General features: G+C 34.1%; 1 protein-coding gene across 2 annotated transcripts in view; it reads right to left on the bottom strand.

Moving 5' to 3' along the window:
- Nucleotides 1-19,873, bottom strand: part of C6H4orf45 (chromosome 6 C4orf45 homolog) — a 153,720-nt gene that overhangs the window by 29,746 nt on the left and 104,101 nt on the right. The gene's annotated exons all lie outside the window — the stretch shown is intronic.

Below are 19,873 nucleotides of genomic sequence, written 5' to 3' on the forward strand. Positions count from 1 at the left end.
AGTTGTATGATGTCAAATAACCAACCCTTTCTGGCTTTGTTTTCTTATCTGTAAAATGGGAAGATTAGACCATATAACCTTTGAGGTTCCTTCCAGATTTAAATCTGTGAACCTATGAATTGCCCTAGTTTCAGCTCCAACCTTAGGAACAATTGCTCTCCTTTTTTCTCAAGGTTCCACAGCCCCCAAAATTCCCCAATATAAGGGCTGGCTCCTCATGTTATCTCTAAGTTACCTTTAACCCCTTAAAAGCCTATAATGGTATGATTTTAGTCTTCCCTACATCAAATTCTAAGTCCAAAGGAGTTGTATCCAGTCATTCAGGGCAAAAAGGCCAGAGAATCCAAATTCTTTACCATTAATTAGGAGCTTGTTGGGATTTCTAATATGATTGGAAAATCCAATGCTATGGCTTAATCAAAAGTTCCCTGGCCTGGCTTTCACTTGCTAATACCTCACTGAAGAGTTCCCTCCCACACCAGGCAGAGAGAGTGGGTACAGATCTATTGGAGTATTGGCAAAATGGACACTCACCCAAAATACTTCAAGTTTTAGAAGTGTCATTACAAATTTCATTGTGAAAATCTGTTCTTCATTGGAGAAAACCTTGAGTTTTATTATTCCAGGGACTCATTTGTTCTTTATCTATATCAAGGTGTGAGAAAAGAATTTCCTCTTCTCACATCAATTCCCTTTCCAGAGTACGAGTTCTATGAGTCTCAGAATCGAAGGTAATAATTTGCAGGAGATCTGTATGAATAAACAATGCTAAGAGATACTCTACAATTTTCTTGCCTCAACCCTGCCATTCCTACTCCCTCTTTCTTAGCTTCTACCTCTCCTCCTATTCTTATCTCAATTCTTAACTCTTCTTTCTCTTTCCCCCGTGGATAGATGAAAAGTATGACTTCCAGCCCCCAATTGTTGAGCTCCAGTTTGTTGTATGCATTTTGCTATTTGCAAGTGTGTATTATTATAAGAAAAATAACTGGGGGCAGCTAAATGGCGCAGCACCAGCCCTGAAGTCAGGAGAACCTGAGTTCAAATCTGGTCTCAAACACTTAACACTTCCTGGCTGTGTGACCCTGGGCAAGTCACTTAACCCCAATGGCCTCAGCAAAAAATAAGAAAAAGAAAGAAAGAAAAGGAAAATAAGAGGAGAAAGTCTAAGAAATGGCCAGTAGACAGGGAAAGAGGGAGGTAGTACAAAGCTTCATAAATTGTGGGTTACAACTAACATGGGGTCCCATAACAATGTGAGGAAACATGAAAAAATTGGCAACAGTAAAAGGTTTCTGAATGTTCTGTGTCATGCAATAATCAAGTATTCCACCATAATTTAATACTTTATGTAAAAATAAATAAGCACATTCATCTCATTAGTATGCAAATTTATTTTTTGTCTTTAATAAATGCTAAAATGTATATACCCATGAATTGTTTAAAAACACATTTCTACATGATTTATTGTCACTAAATGTTTTATTTTTATACTTATTTTATATGCCTAAATATCTGGGATCATGCAAAAATTTCTCGGGCATAAAGTAGTTGCAAGTAGAAAAAGTTTCAGAGGTCCCAATGTAGTGGAAAGAATACTGGACTTGGAATCAGAAAAAAAAAGAAGGGTTGAAATTCTCCTTTAGTATTAATTGGAAGATTCTTGGCAAATTAATCTCTCTTAGCCTCAAGTTTCATCATCTATAAAATAAGGGATTGGATCAAATGATCTCTGAGGCAGAGGATTTAAAAGATTCTTAATTTTTTTCATTTATACATTTCCACTTGCAAACACAATGTCCAACACATAAGTAGTCACTTGCTAAATAGTTGTTGAATTGAATTACTGGCTTTGATACCCCTTCAGTATCAAGCCACTAGTGGTAGTGGAAGAAGTGGTAGTAGTGGTAGTAGTAGTGATGGTGATGATGGTGGTATTGTTAGTGGTAGTAGGAAGCAGAGGAAAAGAGTAATAGTTGACATTTATATATATATATATATATATATATATAATATACATATATATAATATATATGTATATATATATATAGTACATTGAAGTTTGCAAAGTTTTTTACATATATTAATTATCTCATTGGATGTGGAAGTATGGTGGTAAAATGAGAAAAGCACATGCTCTGCAACATGACCTATGTTCAAATGGTGCCTTTCTTCCTGGGTGATCTTGGGCAAGTCACATCTTCCATGGGATTTAGTTTTCTCAACTATAAATGGAAAAGATTGGACCAGATAGTTGCTATGGACTCTTCCAACTCTAGAACTGCGATCTCTTTAATAATCCTATGAAGTAGGAACCATAGGTACATTTTAATCTCCATAAGGTGAAATGACTCATTTATGATTGTTTAACTGCTAAGTGTTAGAGGCAAAGAAAAAAAAAATGTTTTCAATCTGACTCTTTCCTGGATTCCTTGGATACTTAATAAAATATTCACTGAATAAATAAATGCATTAGTAGCTATTATGAGGAAAAATTCAGAAGAATTATAAGAATATGAAAAGATTCCTTCAAAGAATTTGCAAAGCAGGGGGGAGAAAAACTTAACTTTCGATTTTTAAAAACAAGAAAACTGGGTATCCTTGCTGTGTCCCACCTACTGAACATTCACAAACTTTGATTCAAATCATTTATAATTTCAATAGTAATGTATAGACCAAAGTTCACTCATCTCTACTTTGTTCCCAAATCGAGGACATTTACACATTGATTCAAACCTCGATATTCAGTTGCTCACTATCATAACAGATTCAGATAGGGAACAGAAAATATTTAATTGGGACAAAAATTAATGTGAAAGAATTAATGAAAAGAATATTAGTCAGATTATCAAATAAGTACAATGTTACTCCTGTTCTTTAAAGTAATTTGGGACCCATACTCTTCCAAATGCACAACTCTGGTGATGTAAGCACAACATCAATCTCTCTGTTGTCAGATTGTGTTCCTAGATGGTCTTGGAGTTGACAGGTTCAGTGAAGGACAAATCCATATCTACCACTGCCTGCTTCATTAGTGCCATTCTTGTGCCCATTCTCATTGTGATCTCTCTGTCTCCCATGGCTCCCCGACTTGCTTACTTCTGGTGCTACTCATTATTATTGCCATATCTATGATTAATGGGACAATTATGATTATGATTAATGTAGCCATCTCACTAGACAGAGAATTTCTCTTCAATCCTGACATACATTTTTTTCTCAGCTATCTCGCTGAGGACAAAAATGGCTTTTCTCCCTTCCCACCTCACCCCCCCAAATGCCTGTGTACCAAATCTCTTTTGTGAGCTTTCATATGGGAGTACTGAGTGCTGGTCCCATATTTTGAGGAATACTAATAGTAAAACCAGCTTTAAAAGTAAACATAAAACCTTGATCAGTGCAGGGACCAAGTCCCATTCTAAAAGACCAGGGGTGAGAATATCACCAACCACTGTCAATGAGGTAATGAGCTCAAGATGCAGAATGAAACATATTTTTGTACATCAATAAGGTGGTGGTCTCTTTCTGATTGCCCATGAATATTTGATACACAGTTTGTGTTTTCCTTTTAAAAAAACAAAATGTTTATTTTTAACATTCCTTTTCTTTGAGTTCCAAATTCTCTCCCTCCCTCATCCATTGAGAAGACAAGAAATGGGATATCAATTATACATGTGAAGTCATGAAAAAAACCAGATTTCCATAAAAAAGGCAAGAGAAATAAAGGGAAAAAATTATGCTTTTAGATGCATTAAGAAGTTCATCAGTTGTCTCTCTGGAAGTGGATAGAATTTTTCATCATGAGTCATGTTTTGTTTTCATTTGGGGAAAAGAATTGGTAAGAGAAGCAAAAGAGCTGAGCACTTAGTGATCAGGTTACCAACAGAAAAGAAAGGTGAGAAAAAAAGAATAAATAATAAACCATTGAAAAAATTAACAGAAAAGGACAAAAGTATATCCAGGAGGAAACACAGACAAGCAGTCCAGTTTTGAAAATAACTTATTGAATGTTATATACTGGTAGGGAGAAGCGAGCTGTATATGGAGTAGCTTTACAACTGATTATGCAATTCTCTTTTTTTCTGTTCTGCATTGTATATAAATCCTCATCTTATGTGGTGTTGAAGTTTAGGATAAAATAGCTTTTTAAAAGTAAACATATTAAGTAAAGGGAAATAGTACTGAATCAAGTCAAAATTTCTTCACTCTACAGACTAGGAAATCCTAAGTCAATTCATTTTTCATTAAATTTTTTTTTCATAAACTTGAGAAACAAAATTATAATAGGAAGGCTTCACGAATCTGGCAGGAGTTATTGCTGACCCTATGTAATACTTATCTACTTGTTATTACTTAAAAATATGCCCCCAAACCTTTAAAAAAAAAGTTTGCTTGTTTTTTTTTTTTTTTTATTTTTTAGTGTCTTTTTCCCTTTTGATTTTATTGGGCAGCATGACAAATATGGAAATATGTTTAGAAAAACTGCACTTATTTAACTCATATCAGATTGCTTGCTCTCTAAAGGAGAGAGGGAGAGAAAGTTGGAACACAAGGCTTTCAAAGTTGAATCTTGAAAACTATCTTTGCATGTATTAGAAAAATAAAATACTATTAAAAAACAAGAACCTGAGAGATGGAGTCAAGATGACAAGAGTACATGGAATATTCCAGCTGAATTCTCCTAACATCTCCTTCCAAGTGACTTTAAAATACTGCATCAAAATGATTATGTCATAGTCCACAAAAGGTGACGATGAGACATTTTTCCAGCCTAATACAATTTAAGCTGTTGAACCCACACTGAGCCCAGGGGGCTGGTGGAGCATAGATAACAAAACCAGAGGTATGCCTTAAAATCAGTGACTTGCAGGAAAAGCTTCAAGAGTTCCCCTGTCCAAAAATGATAAGGGGATTATTCAACAAATCAGAAAGAGATTATAGAGACCCTTGAGTGAATGCTTGTGGTTTCTTTTTTTTTTTTTTTAATTTTATTTATTTATTTTTTTAATAGCCTTTTATTTACAGGATATATGCATGTGTAACTTTACAGCATTAACAATTGCCAAACCTCTTGTTCCAATTTTTCACCTCTTACCCCCCACCCCCTCCCCTAGATGGCAGGATGACCAGTAGATGTTAAATATATTAAAATATAAATTAGATACACAATAAGTATACATGACCAAAACGTTATTTTGCTGTACAAAAATAATCAGACTCTGAAATATTGTACAATTAGCTTGTGAAGGAAAACAAAAATGCAGGTGTGCATAAATATAGGGATTGGAAATTCAATGTAATGGTTTTTAGTCATATCCCAGACTTCTTTTTCTGGGCATAGCTGGTTCAGTTCATTACTGCTCCTTTGGAAATGATTTGGTTGATCTCATTGATCTCGTTGCTGAGGATGGCCAGGTCCATCAGAGCTGGTCATCATATAGTATTGTTGTTGAAGTATATAATGATCTCCTGGTCCTGCTCATTTCACTCAGCATCAGTTCGTGTAAGTCTCTCCAGGCCTTTCTGAAATCATCCTGTTGGTCATTTCTTACAGAACAGTAATATTCCATAATATTCATATACCATAATTTATTCAGCCATTCTCCAACTGATGGGCATCCATTCAGTTTCCAGTTTTTAGCCACTACAAAAAGGGCTGCCACAAACATTCGTGCACATACAGGTCCCTTTCCCTTCTTTATAATCTCTTTGGGATATAATCCCAGTAGTAACACTGCTGGATCAAAGGGTATGAATGCTTGTGGTTTCAAGAAAAGAGGAGCCATTTGCAGGTAAGGACTACATCCCAGACCAGGAGAAGAATGATCACATCACAGGGTAATAACATTAAATTAGAAGTAACAAAAATATAAAGAGCTTCCAAACTATTTGTGAAACAGCATCCCCAAAAGTTTGAAGCTTAGGATAGGCTTTCCTACCTGATAAAGTCTAACATAAAGTTCAAAGTCAAGAAGTAGGCTGCAAAGATAAATAAACAACAAAAAGACCATAACAAGGTTATTATAGTGAAAAGGAAGATGAAGGCTGAACCCACAATAATACAATGATATCAAGAGCTATATGCAAAAGCTCAAAGAAAACTACAGATTAGATACTAACTCAGTATCTACTATTCCTGGAGAGTTAAAAAGGGAAAAAAATTTTTTTACATCCAATAAAAGTGATAAAAGAAAAAGTGTGAAAAGAAATGAGAACAATGCAAGAATATTATGAAAAGAAAATTAACAGCTTGATAAAATAGGCACAAAAATATTGAAGAAAATAATAACTTAAAAATAGAATTGACTAAAGGTCACAGAAGAAAATAATTCCTTAAAAGCTAGAATTGGATGACTGGAAGCTTATGACTTCATGAGATATCCAAGAAGCAATAAAACAAAATCAAAAGAATAAAAAAGAAAGTGTGAAATATCTCATTAGAAAAAAATTGATCTGGAAAATAAAGTAAGGAAAGAGAATTTAAAAATTATTAAACTACCTGAAAACAATGACCAAAGAAACATCCCAAAAATCGTATTTCAAGAAATTGTTAAAGGAAATTACCTTGATAACTTAGAAACAGAGGGCAAAATGGAAATTAAAAGAAACCATCAATCATTTCCTGAAAAATCTCAAAATGAAAACTCCCAGGACTATCATAGTCAGATTTCAGAATTCTCAGAATAAAAAAAAATACTTCAAGATCTAAGAAAGAAATCATTCAAATACCACTGAGCCACATATATTATTCCAGAAGGCAAAGGAGCTAGATCATAATCAAGAATTATCTATCCACCAAAAGTGACTATTATCGTTCTGGGATAGGGGGGCAGGAAGAGGATATTTAAGAATAGAGAATTTTCAAACATTCCTGACGGAAATACCAAACGTAAAAACTCAAGAGAATCACAAAAAAAAGTAATAAAAAGTGAAAGAAAAATCATAGGAAATTCAAAGATGATTCTTTATCACAAAGAACATACATAGTCAGGAGGCACAATAGGAGTCAGTCATACTGGGATAATCTCTAAAAAAGGAATAGAGTAGTGAGAAAAAGAAATGCACTGGGAAAAGGGGAGGGAAAGGAAGAAACACACAAAAGAAACACACAAGGAAGCTATTACAGTGAAGAGGAAAATGGGGATGGGGGCAATACTTGAATCCCAATCTTATCTGAACTAGTTCAAAAAGGGAAGAGGGAAGAAGGGGTATATGTGTGTGTGTACATACATATGTGTATGTGTGTGTGTGTGTGTATGTGTATATATATATATATATATATATATATATATATATACATGTGTGAATACACACATATGCATACTAATGTGTGTGTGTGTACATACAGTCCCAGGGGTATAGAGATCTATCATGTTCAGCAAGGAAATGGAAAGGAGAAGAGACAAGAGAAAGGAGGAGGAGTTAAGAGGGAGAATGCATTAAAGGAGGCAACAGTCAGAAGCAAGACAGATTTTTGGAGAAGCACAGAGAAGAAAGAAGGATGGGGGGAGGGAAGGAGAGAGAGAGAGAGAGAGAGAGAGAGAAACAGAGAGAGAAGAGAGAGAAGGAGGGAGAGACAAGTAGGGGGGGAGAGAGAGAGAGAGGAGAGACAGAAATAGAGACAGAGAAAGAGAGAGACGGGGAGAGAGAGAGAGAGAGAAAAAGAGAGAGAGACAGAGAAAGAGAGAGACAGGGAGACAGAGAGACAGAGAGACAGAGAGATAGAGACAGAGAAAGAGGGAGAGAGACAGAGAAAGAGAGAGAGAGAGAGAGAGAGAGAGAAGAAGGAGGAGGAAGAGGAGGAGGAGAAGGAGAAAGAGACAGACAGACAGGGAGGGAGGGAGGGAGAGAGGGAATGGAAAGGAATTAAATGGAAGTGGACAGCAGAATATATTAGAAACCAAAATCTAATAATATGTTCTTCACAAGACACAGACTTAAAACAAAAAGACATATACAGAGATAAATAAGGGGCTGAGGCAGACTCTATTATGCTTTAGCTGAAATAAAAAAAGGCAGGGATAGCAATCATGATCTTAGACAAATCAAAAGGAAAAAAGGAAGTTCTAATTAAAAGGAAAACAGAGAAAATACATTTTGTTAAAAAGGTATGATAGTCTCCCACACACACATACATATAATTAAAGTCATAGCATTCAAATTCTTAAAGGGATAGTTAAATGAGTACAGAAGGAAATAGTAAAATTGTACTAGTGGGGGACTTCAACTTTCTCCTCTCAGAATTAACTAAATCTAACCATAAAATGAATAAGAAAAAATGAGATGAATAGAATTTTGGAAGCAAATATGATAGATCTCTGGAGGAAACTGAATGAGAATAAAAAGGAATATACCTTTATTTCACAAAAACATGACCATGAATTAGGGCATAAAAACTTCATCAACAAATGCAAAGAAGCAGAAATGTAATTACATTTTTCTTTAATCATCATATGTTATCTTTAATTACCTATACTTACCTTAATTTACCTTTATGGTGCCATAGTGCAATAAAAGTTATATTTAATAAAGGGCCTGGGAAACACAGGTTAAAAATTAATCTTATCCTAAAAGATAAGTGGATCAAAGAACAAATAATAGAAACAATAATTTCATTACAGTGAATGACAACAATGGGATAACACACTAAAGTCTGCCAAAGTAGTACTTAGGGGAAATTTCATCTCTCTAAACATGTAAACATATATATTGATAAGAGAAAAAGATCAACAAATTGGGCATATAAGTTAAAAAAAAAACTAGAAAAACGAACAAATTTAAAATTCCCAATGAAGCATCAAAATAGAAATGCTGAAAATCAAAGGAGATTAATAAAATTGAAAGTAAAATAACATTAAGCTAATAAAGATTGAAAACTGGTTTTATGCAAAAACTAATAAAACAGACAAACCATTAATTTGATTTGTAAAGATAGAAGAAAACTAAATTACCATTATCAAAAAGGAAAGAGTAAATATATCAGTAATGAAGATGAAATAAAAGAAATTATCAGAACCTATTCTAATCATATGCCAATAAAACTAAGAATCTAAGTGAAATGGAGGAATGTCCAGATTAACAAAAAAGAAAATAGAATACACAAATAACCTTGGCTTGGAAAATGAAATTGAACAAGTCATATATAAGCTCCCTAAAGCAGAAAACAACAATAACAACAAGCCAGAACCCACAAAAACATATGAATAAATAAAATTACTACAGAACCAAGAGCAAGCATTATTTGTAATGAAGATAAACCAGAAGCTTACCCAATATGATCAAGGTTGTGAAACAAGGGTGACCAATGAGCACTATTATTCAAAATTGTAATAAGTGCTACCTATAACAATAAAACAAGAAACTGAAGGAATAGACAATGAGAAGGAATAGAAAACTATCACTCTTAGCAAATGATATGATGATATAATTAGAGGACCCTAGAGAATCAACTAAAAAACTAGTTGAAGCAATTAACTTTATTGAAGTTGCAGCATATAAAATAAACCCACATAAAGTATCTACATTTCCATATAATATCAACAAAGTCTAGCAAAAAGAGCTAGAAAGAGAAATTCCATTTAAAATAATTGTAGACAGTATAAAATACTTGGGAATCTACTGCCAAGGGTGGTATCATAACCAAATTAGGAGAACAAGGAAAAATTTACCTGTCAATCTTTAAATAATAGAAGAGTTTATGACCAAAGAAGACCTTTCACAGGAAGGAAAATGGATAATTTTGATTACATAAAATTAAAAAAAAAACTTTTTCCCTTACAAAATTCTTATTTTAATTATTTATTTAAAATTTAAATACATAATAGGAAAAAAAAAGAAAAAATAGAAAAAAAAAACTGCCATGTGCACAGAAGAACATGAGAGGATTCAAAATATATAACAAAAGATTTCATTTAAAGAAAGGATATATAATAAAACACATTGTATTCGGAGCTGAGTATCTTTTTTTGCTTCCTTGTAAGTTTTCTTTTCTTCTCTGCTAGTAAAAATTTCTCTTTGATCTGAGGGTTTCAAAATTAAGCAAGGATATATCTGTAGATTTTCCTCATAGGATCTCTTTCAGGTGGTGATTGGTGTATTTATTCTATTCCTACTTTTCCCTCTTGTTCCAATACTTCAGGACAATTTTCTTTAACTATTTCTCATGTTGTTGTATCAGAATTCTTTTCTGGCATAGCTTACAGGTAATCTAATTATTCTTATATTTTTTCTTCTTGATCTGTTCTCTAGATCTTTTGTTTTTCTTGTAAGATGATTTACATTATCTTTATTCATTGTTTCTTGATCTCTTATAACTTCATTGGTTTCATTTTCAAAGAGTCATTTTCTTCCTTAAGACTCTTGAATCTTGGTTGATTTTCTTTTCATAATCTTCTTGTTTTTCTTGGATTGTTCTTACTTTATTTTAGTTTTTCCTCAATCTCTCATAAAAAGTTTTAAAGGCTTTTTGGAAGTCTTTTAGGAATTCTTTTTGAGCAGATAACCATTTAATATTACTCTTTGGATAGGAGTTTTTTTTTAAACTTCATTATCTTCCTATGAAGATGCACCATGTTCTTCCCTATTCACATAGTAATTTTCTATAATTTGGTTCTTCTCTTTGCCTGCTTATTTTTTTTTTTAAATAAGAACTTGTTAATCACTTTGTCTTGGGCTGGGGGGCAGGGGAGGAAATGGTGCATCTAGCTTTAGGTCCTCCTTCAGTTCTCCCAAAACTAAGAACTCCACTCTCCTGAGTGCCCACAGTCAGCAGCATACCTACCCTAATGCTTGTGCAACTTACCAGGAAAGTACTGGTTCCTTCTCATGCACGACCCTTTTTCTACAGCATATCTGCACCTGGTGTTCTTTATCAACAGAGTTCCCTCAATATTCCTGGATTCCCTACATTGGGAAGTGAAAGTTCCAGGTCTGAGGCTGAGACTACCTCAGGCTCTCACTCATTGTTTCAGTAGAACTAACCTGGAGATATACTTACACTTCACAGGGTCCAAATCTCCATCGTGAGGTATAGTTTTATTTGTGAGAGAATCTGGAGAGTTTGGAATTCTATTACCTACTCTACAATCTTCCTAGAATCCTCTCCCAATTAAAAAGCTTCTGCACCTACTAAACCAATGTAGCCAAAAATAGAATTAAATCAGGAAATTTGAAGGAAAAGTTTTACAGCAAGTTTTTTCTAATAAAAGCCTGATTTCTCAAATACATAGGATTGTAGAGGGCCACAGATAGTGGGGGGAATTCTGGGTAAAGTATAAGACCCTTCAGCCCAGAGGGAACCTGCTGACAATATCTGGTTTGGCTCCCCACCTCCCTTTTTGATATCAAGTGGCCCTTATTTTATTTAGTGTTGTGACTCCAGGCTGCCAAAATTTGCTGTAGCTCCAACAGACAGCTAGGTGGGCACTGCCTTTCAGGAGCTACAACCCTGTAGCACCAATAATGCAAAGCTCTGATGCGCTAATGTTGGGGCTAAGAACTAAGGAATAAATAAAGTACTAGGGCTGGGAGTAAGGGTTAGAGGGTAGGCAGAAGAAATGTCTGTGTATCTTTTTTATCAAATCTAAGGAAAAGAGCATAGTTGGATCCAGCCAGTCATTTTGGGCAAAGATCTATGCTAGTGAATGGTGAATTACTATAACTAGAAGGATGCTAAGATACTTTGAGCATCAGCCTTCATGGAAACCACAATCAGAAGAGAGCAAATCAGAAAGTGAATGACAGGGAAAATAAAGGGGAAGAGATTGAAATCACTAAAGATTTCAGGAAGAAGAAACCTCAAAGACCTTGAACATAAAACACTTAAATCACCAGGAAAAATAGTAACAACATGAGGAAATATGGCCTCCAAATTTAGCAAATGAGTTTAGGCATCCATGAATAAATACAGCAAAACAAAGGAAAGTGCTTCATTACTTGATGTGACAGAGAACCTGGGGAATTTGAGGAAAACATGGAACCATAATAAGTTGTCAAGTATTTCAAAAGAAAAATGAAAATTATAAGGGCAGAATTTATGGCCTGAAAATAAGAAATAATGAGGAAACTAGAAAAATGAATTTGCAATGATAAGCCTTGCCAAAGAAAAAAAGGACAATAGATTAAGAAGGCAAACAAAAAGAAGTTAAAGACAATCTAGGAGAAAAAAAGCAAAAAATAACAACATTGAAAGAAAATATGCTCATTATGCAAACAAATGGATAAAGACAATCTAATAATCATAGGTCTCCAAGAACATGACATGACCAAAAAATTCTTAATATCATAATTAAGGAAATAATAGAAGAGAACATCCCAGAACTTCTGAACTTAGAAAACTAAATTCCAGTTGAAAAAATTCATAGATTACCTCCAGGAAAAAATCCTCAAAGTTGCAAGAAGGCACATACTGGTTAAATAAAACAATTCCACTTAGAAACAAGATCTGTACATGATCTGGAGAAAAAAACCTTCAAATACAAAGGAAAGGGCATTCAAATAACACAAAACTATTCTGTACCCACTAGAAAAAGTAAGAAGGAATAGAATAATGTGCTCCAAAGAGCAATAGAGCTCAAGATCCAACCCCGATGACCTATTCTGCAAATCTGAGCCTTACAGAAGTAGTGAAGGATATGTAACAAAAAGATAGATGTTCAATAATATAGAAGAAATTATTTGCCCTCTCAAAAATTTCCCAACAACAGAAATCCAGAAGGAATGAATAAATGTATCAGGTAAGGACTACAAAAGTGTGACAACAGAGATACCAACAAAAGACCTCTAAATGTATAAAAGGAGACATATGAAGACAGCAATATGGTAGAGGTAACAGTGAAGAACAGAGTAGGGAGCATTAACCTGGATTCACCCTGCTTATAGGTGATGATCTTTAAAATGGGATATTGTAATATGGGAAGGCCCATGAAAGGAACATAGGGGAAGAGGAGGATAGAAAAAAGTCAGTGATGTGTCAGGATCAAGTCAAGAGGTACCAATAAGGAAAAACTGAACTATTTGGTCTCAAAGATAAATCTACACTGGTTTGATCTGGGGGATTTGGTTCATAACAAGTCTAATCATCCAAAATTGAGAAGGGAATATGAAATCCCTGAGGGCAACTGGCACTAAGGAGAGTGACAGAGAATGGACACAGAAAGGAAATTGAGGCAAATGTAGGTGGAAAAGATAACTAGGGGAATTATTTAAATCAATGATTTGATATATAGTCAGGGATATGGTGGGAAAAAGGCCCTACCATGGGGCACTGTCCCCTCTGACACTTGCAGTAACTGGTATTATTCTGGAAGATAAAATAGAAAAGGAGTATCCATAGTACAGTAGATGAAAGCATCTTGAGGAGAGGTTAGAATATACAGTTTGGAAGATTTAATTGCATAAGGAATACAGAGAATAAAGGTAATTATAAGGACTACATATCAAAAAGTCAGAGTCTAGAGTAGACAGAAAGAGGGAATTAATAATGAATAAAATGAGAGAAATGCTTTTTGGAAAGGGGTAAAAAAGGAAATTTTAAAAATTAATAAATAGAAATAATCAAAGGGAAGGTGAGAAAGAAAGAATATCTGCTTGATTAACCTGAGAGGAAAAGAGGAGGAAGAAAAATTATCCAACCAGATAAAAGCACAAGAGAAAAAAGAACTAGTAAACAAAACCCCACATGCAAAGGGGTAACAATTGAGAAGAGGATCAGCAATCAGAAAAAAATACACAGTGGATCACCTTAAAAAGGTTAAAGTAATTGAAAGAATATAATACCATGTTTACAGAAGAACAGGGAAAATAATAACTTGGGAAAAACAATATTAGAAAGAGATGAAAGAAATATAAAATGCACTCAGAACTTTAAATGGGAATGGGTTAAATAATTCAATAAAATTAAAAAGAATGAGAGATTGATTAAAAAAACCAAACTTTACAATGTTGTTTACAAGAAGCACATAAAAACAACAAAGATACACATAAAATAAAACTCGGAATGGGGAAAAAATTACTATGCATATTAAGTGAATCAAAAAAAACTAATACTATCTGGCAAAACAAAAACAATCAAAAAATAAAAAGGGATAAGCAAGAAAATTATATTATCCTGAGAGGAACCATAGACAACAAATCAAAATGATAAACTTGCACATTGCAGGTAACTTTAGCATTCAAATTCATAAAGGAAACATTATCTGAGTTTCAAAAATAGTTACACAATAATGACAGAATATCCCTTCAATATCCCTCTCTTAGTTTGGACAAATCTCTTAACAAGAAAGACAAAAGTAACTGGACAAACTGCTGGAGAAATTAGAATGAAAAATCTTATAGCATCTTCTAAATAGGATGGCAAAAGAATATACATATTTTTCAACACTACATAGAACTTTTACAAAAATTAACCATATACTAAACCAAAAGGTCTTTTGTTATAATTATTTCTTATTGCATAGTAGTTGTTCCATTACCACCATAAACAATAATTTTTTTCCTGTCATTTCCGAATGGATGGTCACTTTCTTTATTTCCAGAATTTGTGATTACAAAGAGGGCTACTATCAATCTTTTCATATATATTGGGCTTTTGTTTTGGTTGTTGACCTCCCTTGGGCATATGTCCTATAGATAGCAAGGATGAATCAAAAAGGTATAGACAGTTTAGAAACATTTTTACATAGTTCCAAGTGGTCCAGGATAGTTGGACCCCCTGTTAGCACCATTAATAATATGTACCCTGACTTCCCATGGCTACTCTAACATTAACTCTTCCCATTTGTTGCCATCTTTCCCATTTTGAATGGAAGGGATAAAAATCTCAGAGTTGCTTTAAATTGGATTTTCCCTGTAATAGAAAGCATATCTTCTAGTGGTCATCAAATGAGAATATTTTTCATTGAAATGACCAGAAGAATTGACATTTCTAGAACTATAGACACAAAGTCATAAACAGATTTACTCCTAACAAAAGATTTTAAAATAATAACAATACAGAAAGGCCTGAAGAGATTTACATGAACAGATGCCGAATAAAATAAGCAGGACCAGGAGATCATTATATACTTCAACAACAATACTATATGATGATCAATTCTGATGGACCTGGCCATCTTCAGCAATGAGATGAACCAAATCAGTTCCAATGGAGCAGTAATGAACTGAAGCAGCTACACCCAGTAAAAGAACTCTTGGAGATGACTATGAACCACTACATAGAATTCCCAATCCCTCTGTTTTTGTCTGCCTACATTTTTGATTTCCTTCAAAGGCTAATTGTACAATATTTCAGAGTCCGATTCTTTTTGTACAGCAAAATAACAGTTTGGACATGTATATTATTTTGTATTTAATTTATACTTTAACAGATTTAACATGTATTTGTCATCTTGCCATCTAGGGGAGGGGTTGGAGGGAAGGAGGGGAAAAATTGGAACAAAAGGCTTGGCACTTGTCAATGCTGTAAAATCACCCATGCATATAACTTGTAAATAAAAAGCTATTAAAAAATTTTAAAATAGCAATATATGCCTTCTGAGTTCCCATTGATTAAGACAGTCCTGATGATGTATATAATAGCTCCTATTTTTCTTGGACCAGTAATAATTTTTTCAAAGTCAATAAAGCTTGACTGTTTGTATAAGTGCTTGGTTGCTTAATGCATACTTCAGAAAAAAATTTTTACACTTCTGCAATTTTGCAAATACAAATATGTAGAAACTTCCTCTTAGGACTTCAAATGTTTACATTGCACTCTCTGAGACTGATGTAACAACCTCATATTCCTAGCCCAAAGACTAACTTATCCACTATCTCATTTGCCTAAGGTGGAACAGATAGAAGGGAGAAAAGCTACAGCTCAGAACTATGTTTTTTTCCTCTCTAAATCCAGTGCTTTTTTCATTATACTTCTTGATCTCCTGTGTATATCCCCATTCTACATCTTGTGTAAAGAAATGTCTTTAAGGCCAAAATTATTTATGCTAACTGAGATGACCCGGCTACTCCAGATTACACCCTCTGCATATGTTTGCCCAGCCTAAGGGGAACAGTCATTAACAACAACATTTATTGAATATTCATTGATGTATTCTACTGGTGGCTAGGTAAGTGGCCTAGACTCAAAGGAAGAGGACATTACCTTGATCACCAAGAGTTACATCTAATGGAACAAATAAAATATACAGTAGAATGTCTAAAAGAGAAGCCTAGAAATAAACAATTTACCACCCAACCCTTACTATTCATAAGAATTGAAAGGTTACTGGAATGTCTGGTTTAGTGTTTCAAGAATAATCACCAGTGGTGGGACAGACAAACTAAGTTGTGTCAAATAGGGAAAATGAAACATCTTATAGCGTCTTCTAAATAGGATGGCAAAAGAATATACATATTTCTCAATACTACATAGAACTTTTACAAAAATTAACCATATACTATCCCAGAGGGTCTATTATTATAATTATTTCTTATTGCGTAGTAGTAGTCCAGTACCACCATAAACAATAAACTATTGCCTGTTCCAAAACAAATGCTGTGGATCCAACAGTAAATGCATCTATCTGCCCTATATACCAACCACCATCAGAGGGAGTTCTTGGTGGTAACTTCTCTGCTCTCAGAGAACTGGCTGCTATTCTCCTCTTGGTTGCACTTCTTAGTAGACCCTAGTCCCTTTTTCTCTTACTAGATAATTCACAACAAAACCTAAAGCCAGTTATATCACGACTCCTTTTCCTCAGTCAACGCTAGGAAAATTACCCTTTGTTTATATCCTTGCTGTGTTTCCCAATTTCTCTGTCTTCTATGTGTTGCTAAAACATCATTAACTTTCAACTGTTCACATATATATTAATACCCCATTCTAAAGAACCTCTCTGCAAAGACAGCATAGAAATGAACACAAGAATATTGGGAGACTTTCTCCTCACCACAGGACCCATAGCATCTGCATGGTGTGGAAATCATTTGTTTTGTCATAGGGTTACTTGTGGTAGGTTTCCTAATTCTAGCTCTATTCCTGATAGGCTCTATAGTTGTTTATCTCAGTGCATTCACCCCTTGTATCTGGATCTGCCCCATGAACAAAAGTCTCAGTACAATTAAAAGGCTAAAAAGGAAGGGCAGGTTAGCTCAGACTCAATTGCCATACCTCCCCATTTTTATCTCTTTATCTTCAAAAGTCCTTTTGCTCCTCTGTCTCATTTTCTTCCCCTTTGGTGCAAAATGGGCAAGTGAATTAGAAGTGATCATTTAGTTGGTAACTAAGATGTTAATGTTATAACTTGCCTGAAAATTTTCATTCTCTTTAAATTGCATATGTACATCTGAACTATGGCAAGCCCACCCCAGGGGAGCAGAGTCCAATGTTATATAAAGTTCAAATAGGCTAGACAAATGAATAAATAACCACCACAAAGAACACTACTACAGGCAGAGAACACTGAGAGACAAAATCAGAAGATCACAAAAAGGGAAAATTAGCTACAAAAAAAGCCTCAATGAAAAATGCTTATTGGTCACAAGCCCAACAAGAATTCCTTGGGGAAAAAAATTTAAGAAAAATAAGTATAATAGAGGAAAATTTGAAGGAAAAATAGTGATGCAAGAAAATTATGAAAAAGAATTATCAGGTTGGTAAAAGAAGTACCAAAAATGCTGGGAAAAAATAATTTCTTGAAACATAGAATTGGCCTCATGGTTTTTTTAAGGGTGAAAAGAGAAAAGGAAAAATAAGTATATGAAAATAGTCTTGAACCAATCTCCCTAATGAATATTGATGCTAAAATCTTAAATAAAATATTAGCAAAAAGACTACAGAAAATCATCCCCAGGATAATATACCACGATCAAGTAGGATTTATACCTGGAATGCAGGGCTGGTTCAATATTAGGAAAACTATCAATATAATTGGCCATATTAATAACCAAATTAACAAAAACCATATGATCATCTCAATAGATGCAGAAAAAGCATTTGATAAAATCCAACATCCATTCCTATTAAAAACACTTGAGAGTATAGGATTAAAGGACTTTTCCTTAAAATAATCAGTAGTATCTATTTAAAACCAGCAGTAAGCATCATATGTAATAGGGATAAAATGCAACCATTCCCAATAAGATCAGGAGTGAAACAAGGTTGCCCACTATCACCGTTACTATTTAATATGTATTAGAAACGCTAGCTTTGGCAATAAGAGCTGAGAAAGAGATTAAAGGAATAAGAATAGGCAATGAGGAAACCAAATTATCACTCTTTGCTGATGATATGATGGTAGACTTAGAGAACCCCAGAGATTCTACTAAAAAGTTATTAGAAATAATCCACAACTTTAGCAAAGTTGCTAGTTATAAAATAAACCCACATAAGTCATCAGCATTCTTATATATCACTAACAAAATCCAACAGTCAGAGTTACAAAGAGAAATTCCATTTAAAGTAACTACTGATAGTATAAAATATTTAGGAATCTATCTGCCAAGGGAAAATCAGAAACTTTATGAGCAAAACTACAAAACACTTTCCACACAAATTAAGTCTTATCTAACCAACTGGAAAAATATTAAATGCTCTTAGATTGGGCAAGCAAATATAATAAAGATGACAATACTACTTAAACTAATCTATTTATTTAGTGCTATACCAATCAGACTTCTCAAAAACTATTTTGATGACCTAGAAAAAATAACAACAAAGTTCATATGGAAAAACAAAAGGTCAAGAATTTCAAGGGAATTAACGAAAAAAAAATCAAATGAAAGTGGCCTAGCTGTACCAGATCTAAAATTATATTATAAAGCAGCCATTACTAAAACCATCTGGTATTGGCTAAGAAATAGACTAGTTGATCAATGGAATAAGTTAGGTTCAAAGGACAAAAACAGCCAATAACTTTAATTATCTAGTGTTTGACAAACCCAAAGACCCCAGTTTTTGGGATAAGAATGCATTATTTGACAAAAATTGCTGGGAAAATTGGAAATTAGTATGGCAGAAACTAGGCATTGACCCACACTTAACACCGTACACCAAGATAAGGTCAAAATGGGTTCATGACCTAAGCATAAAGAATTAAATTATAAATAAATTAGAGGAACATAGGATAGTTTACCTCTCAGACCTGTGGAAGGGGAAGGTCTTTATGACCAAAGCAGAACTAGAGATCATTACTGATCACAAAATAGAAAATTTCGATTATACCAAACTGAAAAGTTTTTGTACAAACAAAACTAATGCAGACAAGTAGAAGGGAAACAATAAACTGGGAAAACATTTTTACAGTCAAAGGTTCTGATAAAAGCCTCATTTCCAAAATATATAGAGAATTGACTCTAATTTATAAGAAATCAAGTCATTCTCCAATTGATAAATGATCAAAGGATATGAACAGACAATTTTCAGATGATGAAATTGAAACTATGAAAGAGTGTTCCAAATCACTAATGATCAGAGAAATGCAAATTAAGACAACTCTGAGATACCACTACACACCTGTCAGATTGGCTAGAATGACAAGGAAAGATAACGCAGAATGTTGGAGGGGATGTGGGAAAACATGGACACTGATACATTGTTGGTGGAATTGTGAACACATCCAGCCATTCTGTAGAGCAATTTGGAACTATGCTCAAAAAGCTATCAAACTGTGCATACCCTTTGATCCAGCAGTGTTACTACTGGGTTTATATCCCAAAGAAGGGAAATGGACCTGTATGTGCTAAAATGTTTGTGGCAGCCCTCTTTGCAGTGGCTAGAAGCTGGAAACTGAGTGGATGCCCATCAATTGGAGAATGGTTGAGTAAATTGTGGTATATGAATATTATGGAATATTATTGTTCTGTAAGAAATGACCAACAGGATGAATACAGAGAG

The sequence above is a fragment of the Sarcophilus harrisii genome, chromosome 6 (assembly GCF_902635505.1).
Source record: "Sarcophilus harrisii chromosome 6, mSarHar1.11, whole genome shotgun sequence".
NCBI classification, from domain to species: Eukaryota; Metazoa; Chordata; class Mammalia; order Dasyuromorphia; family Dasyuridae; genus Sarcophilus; species Sarcophilus harrisii.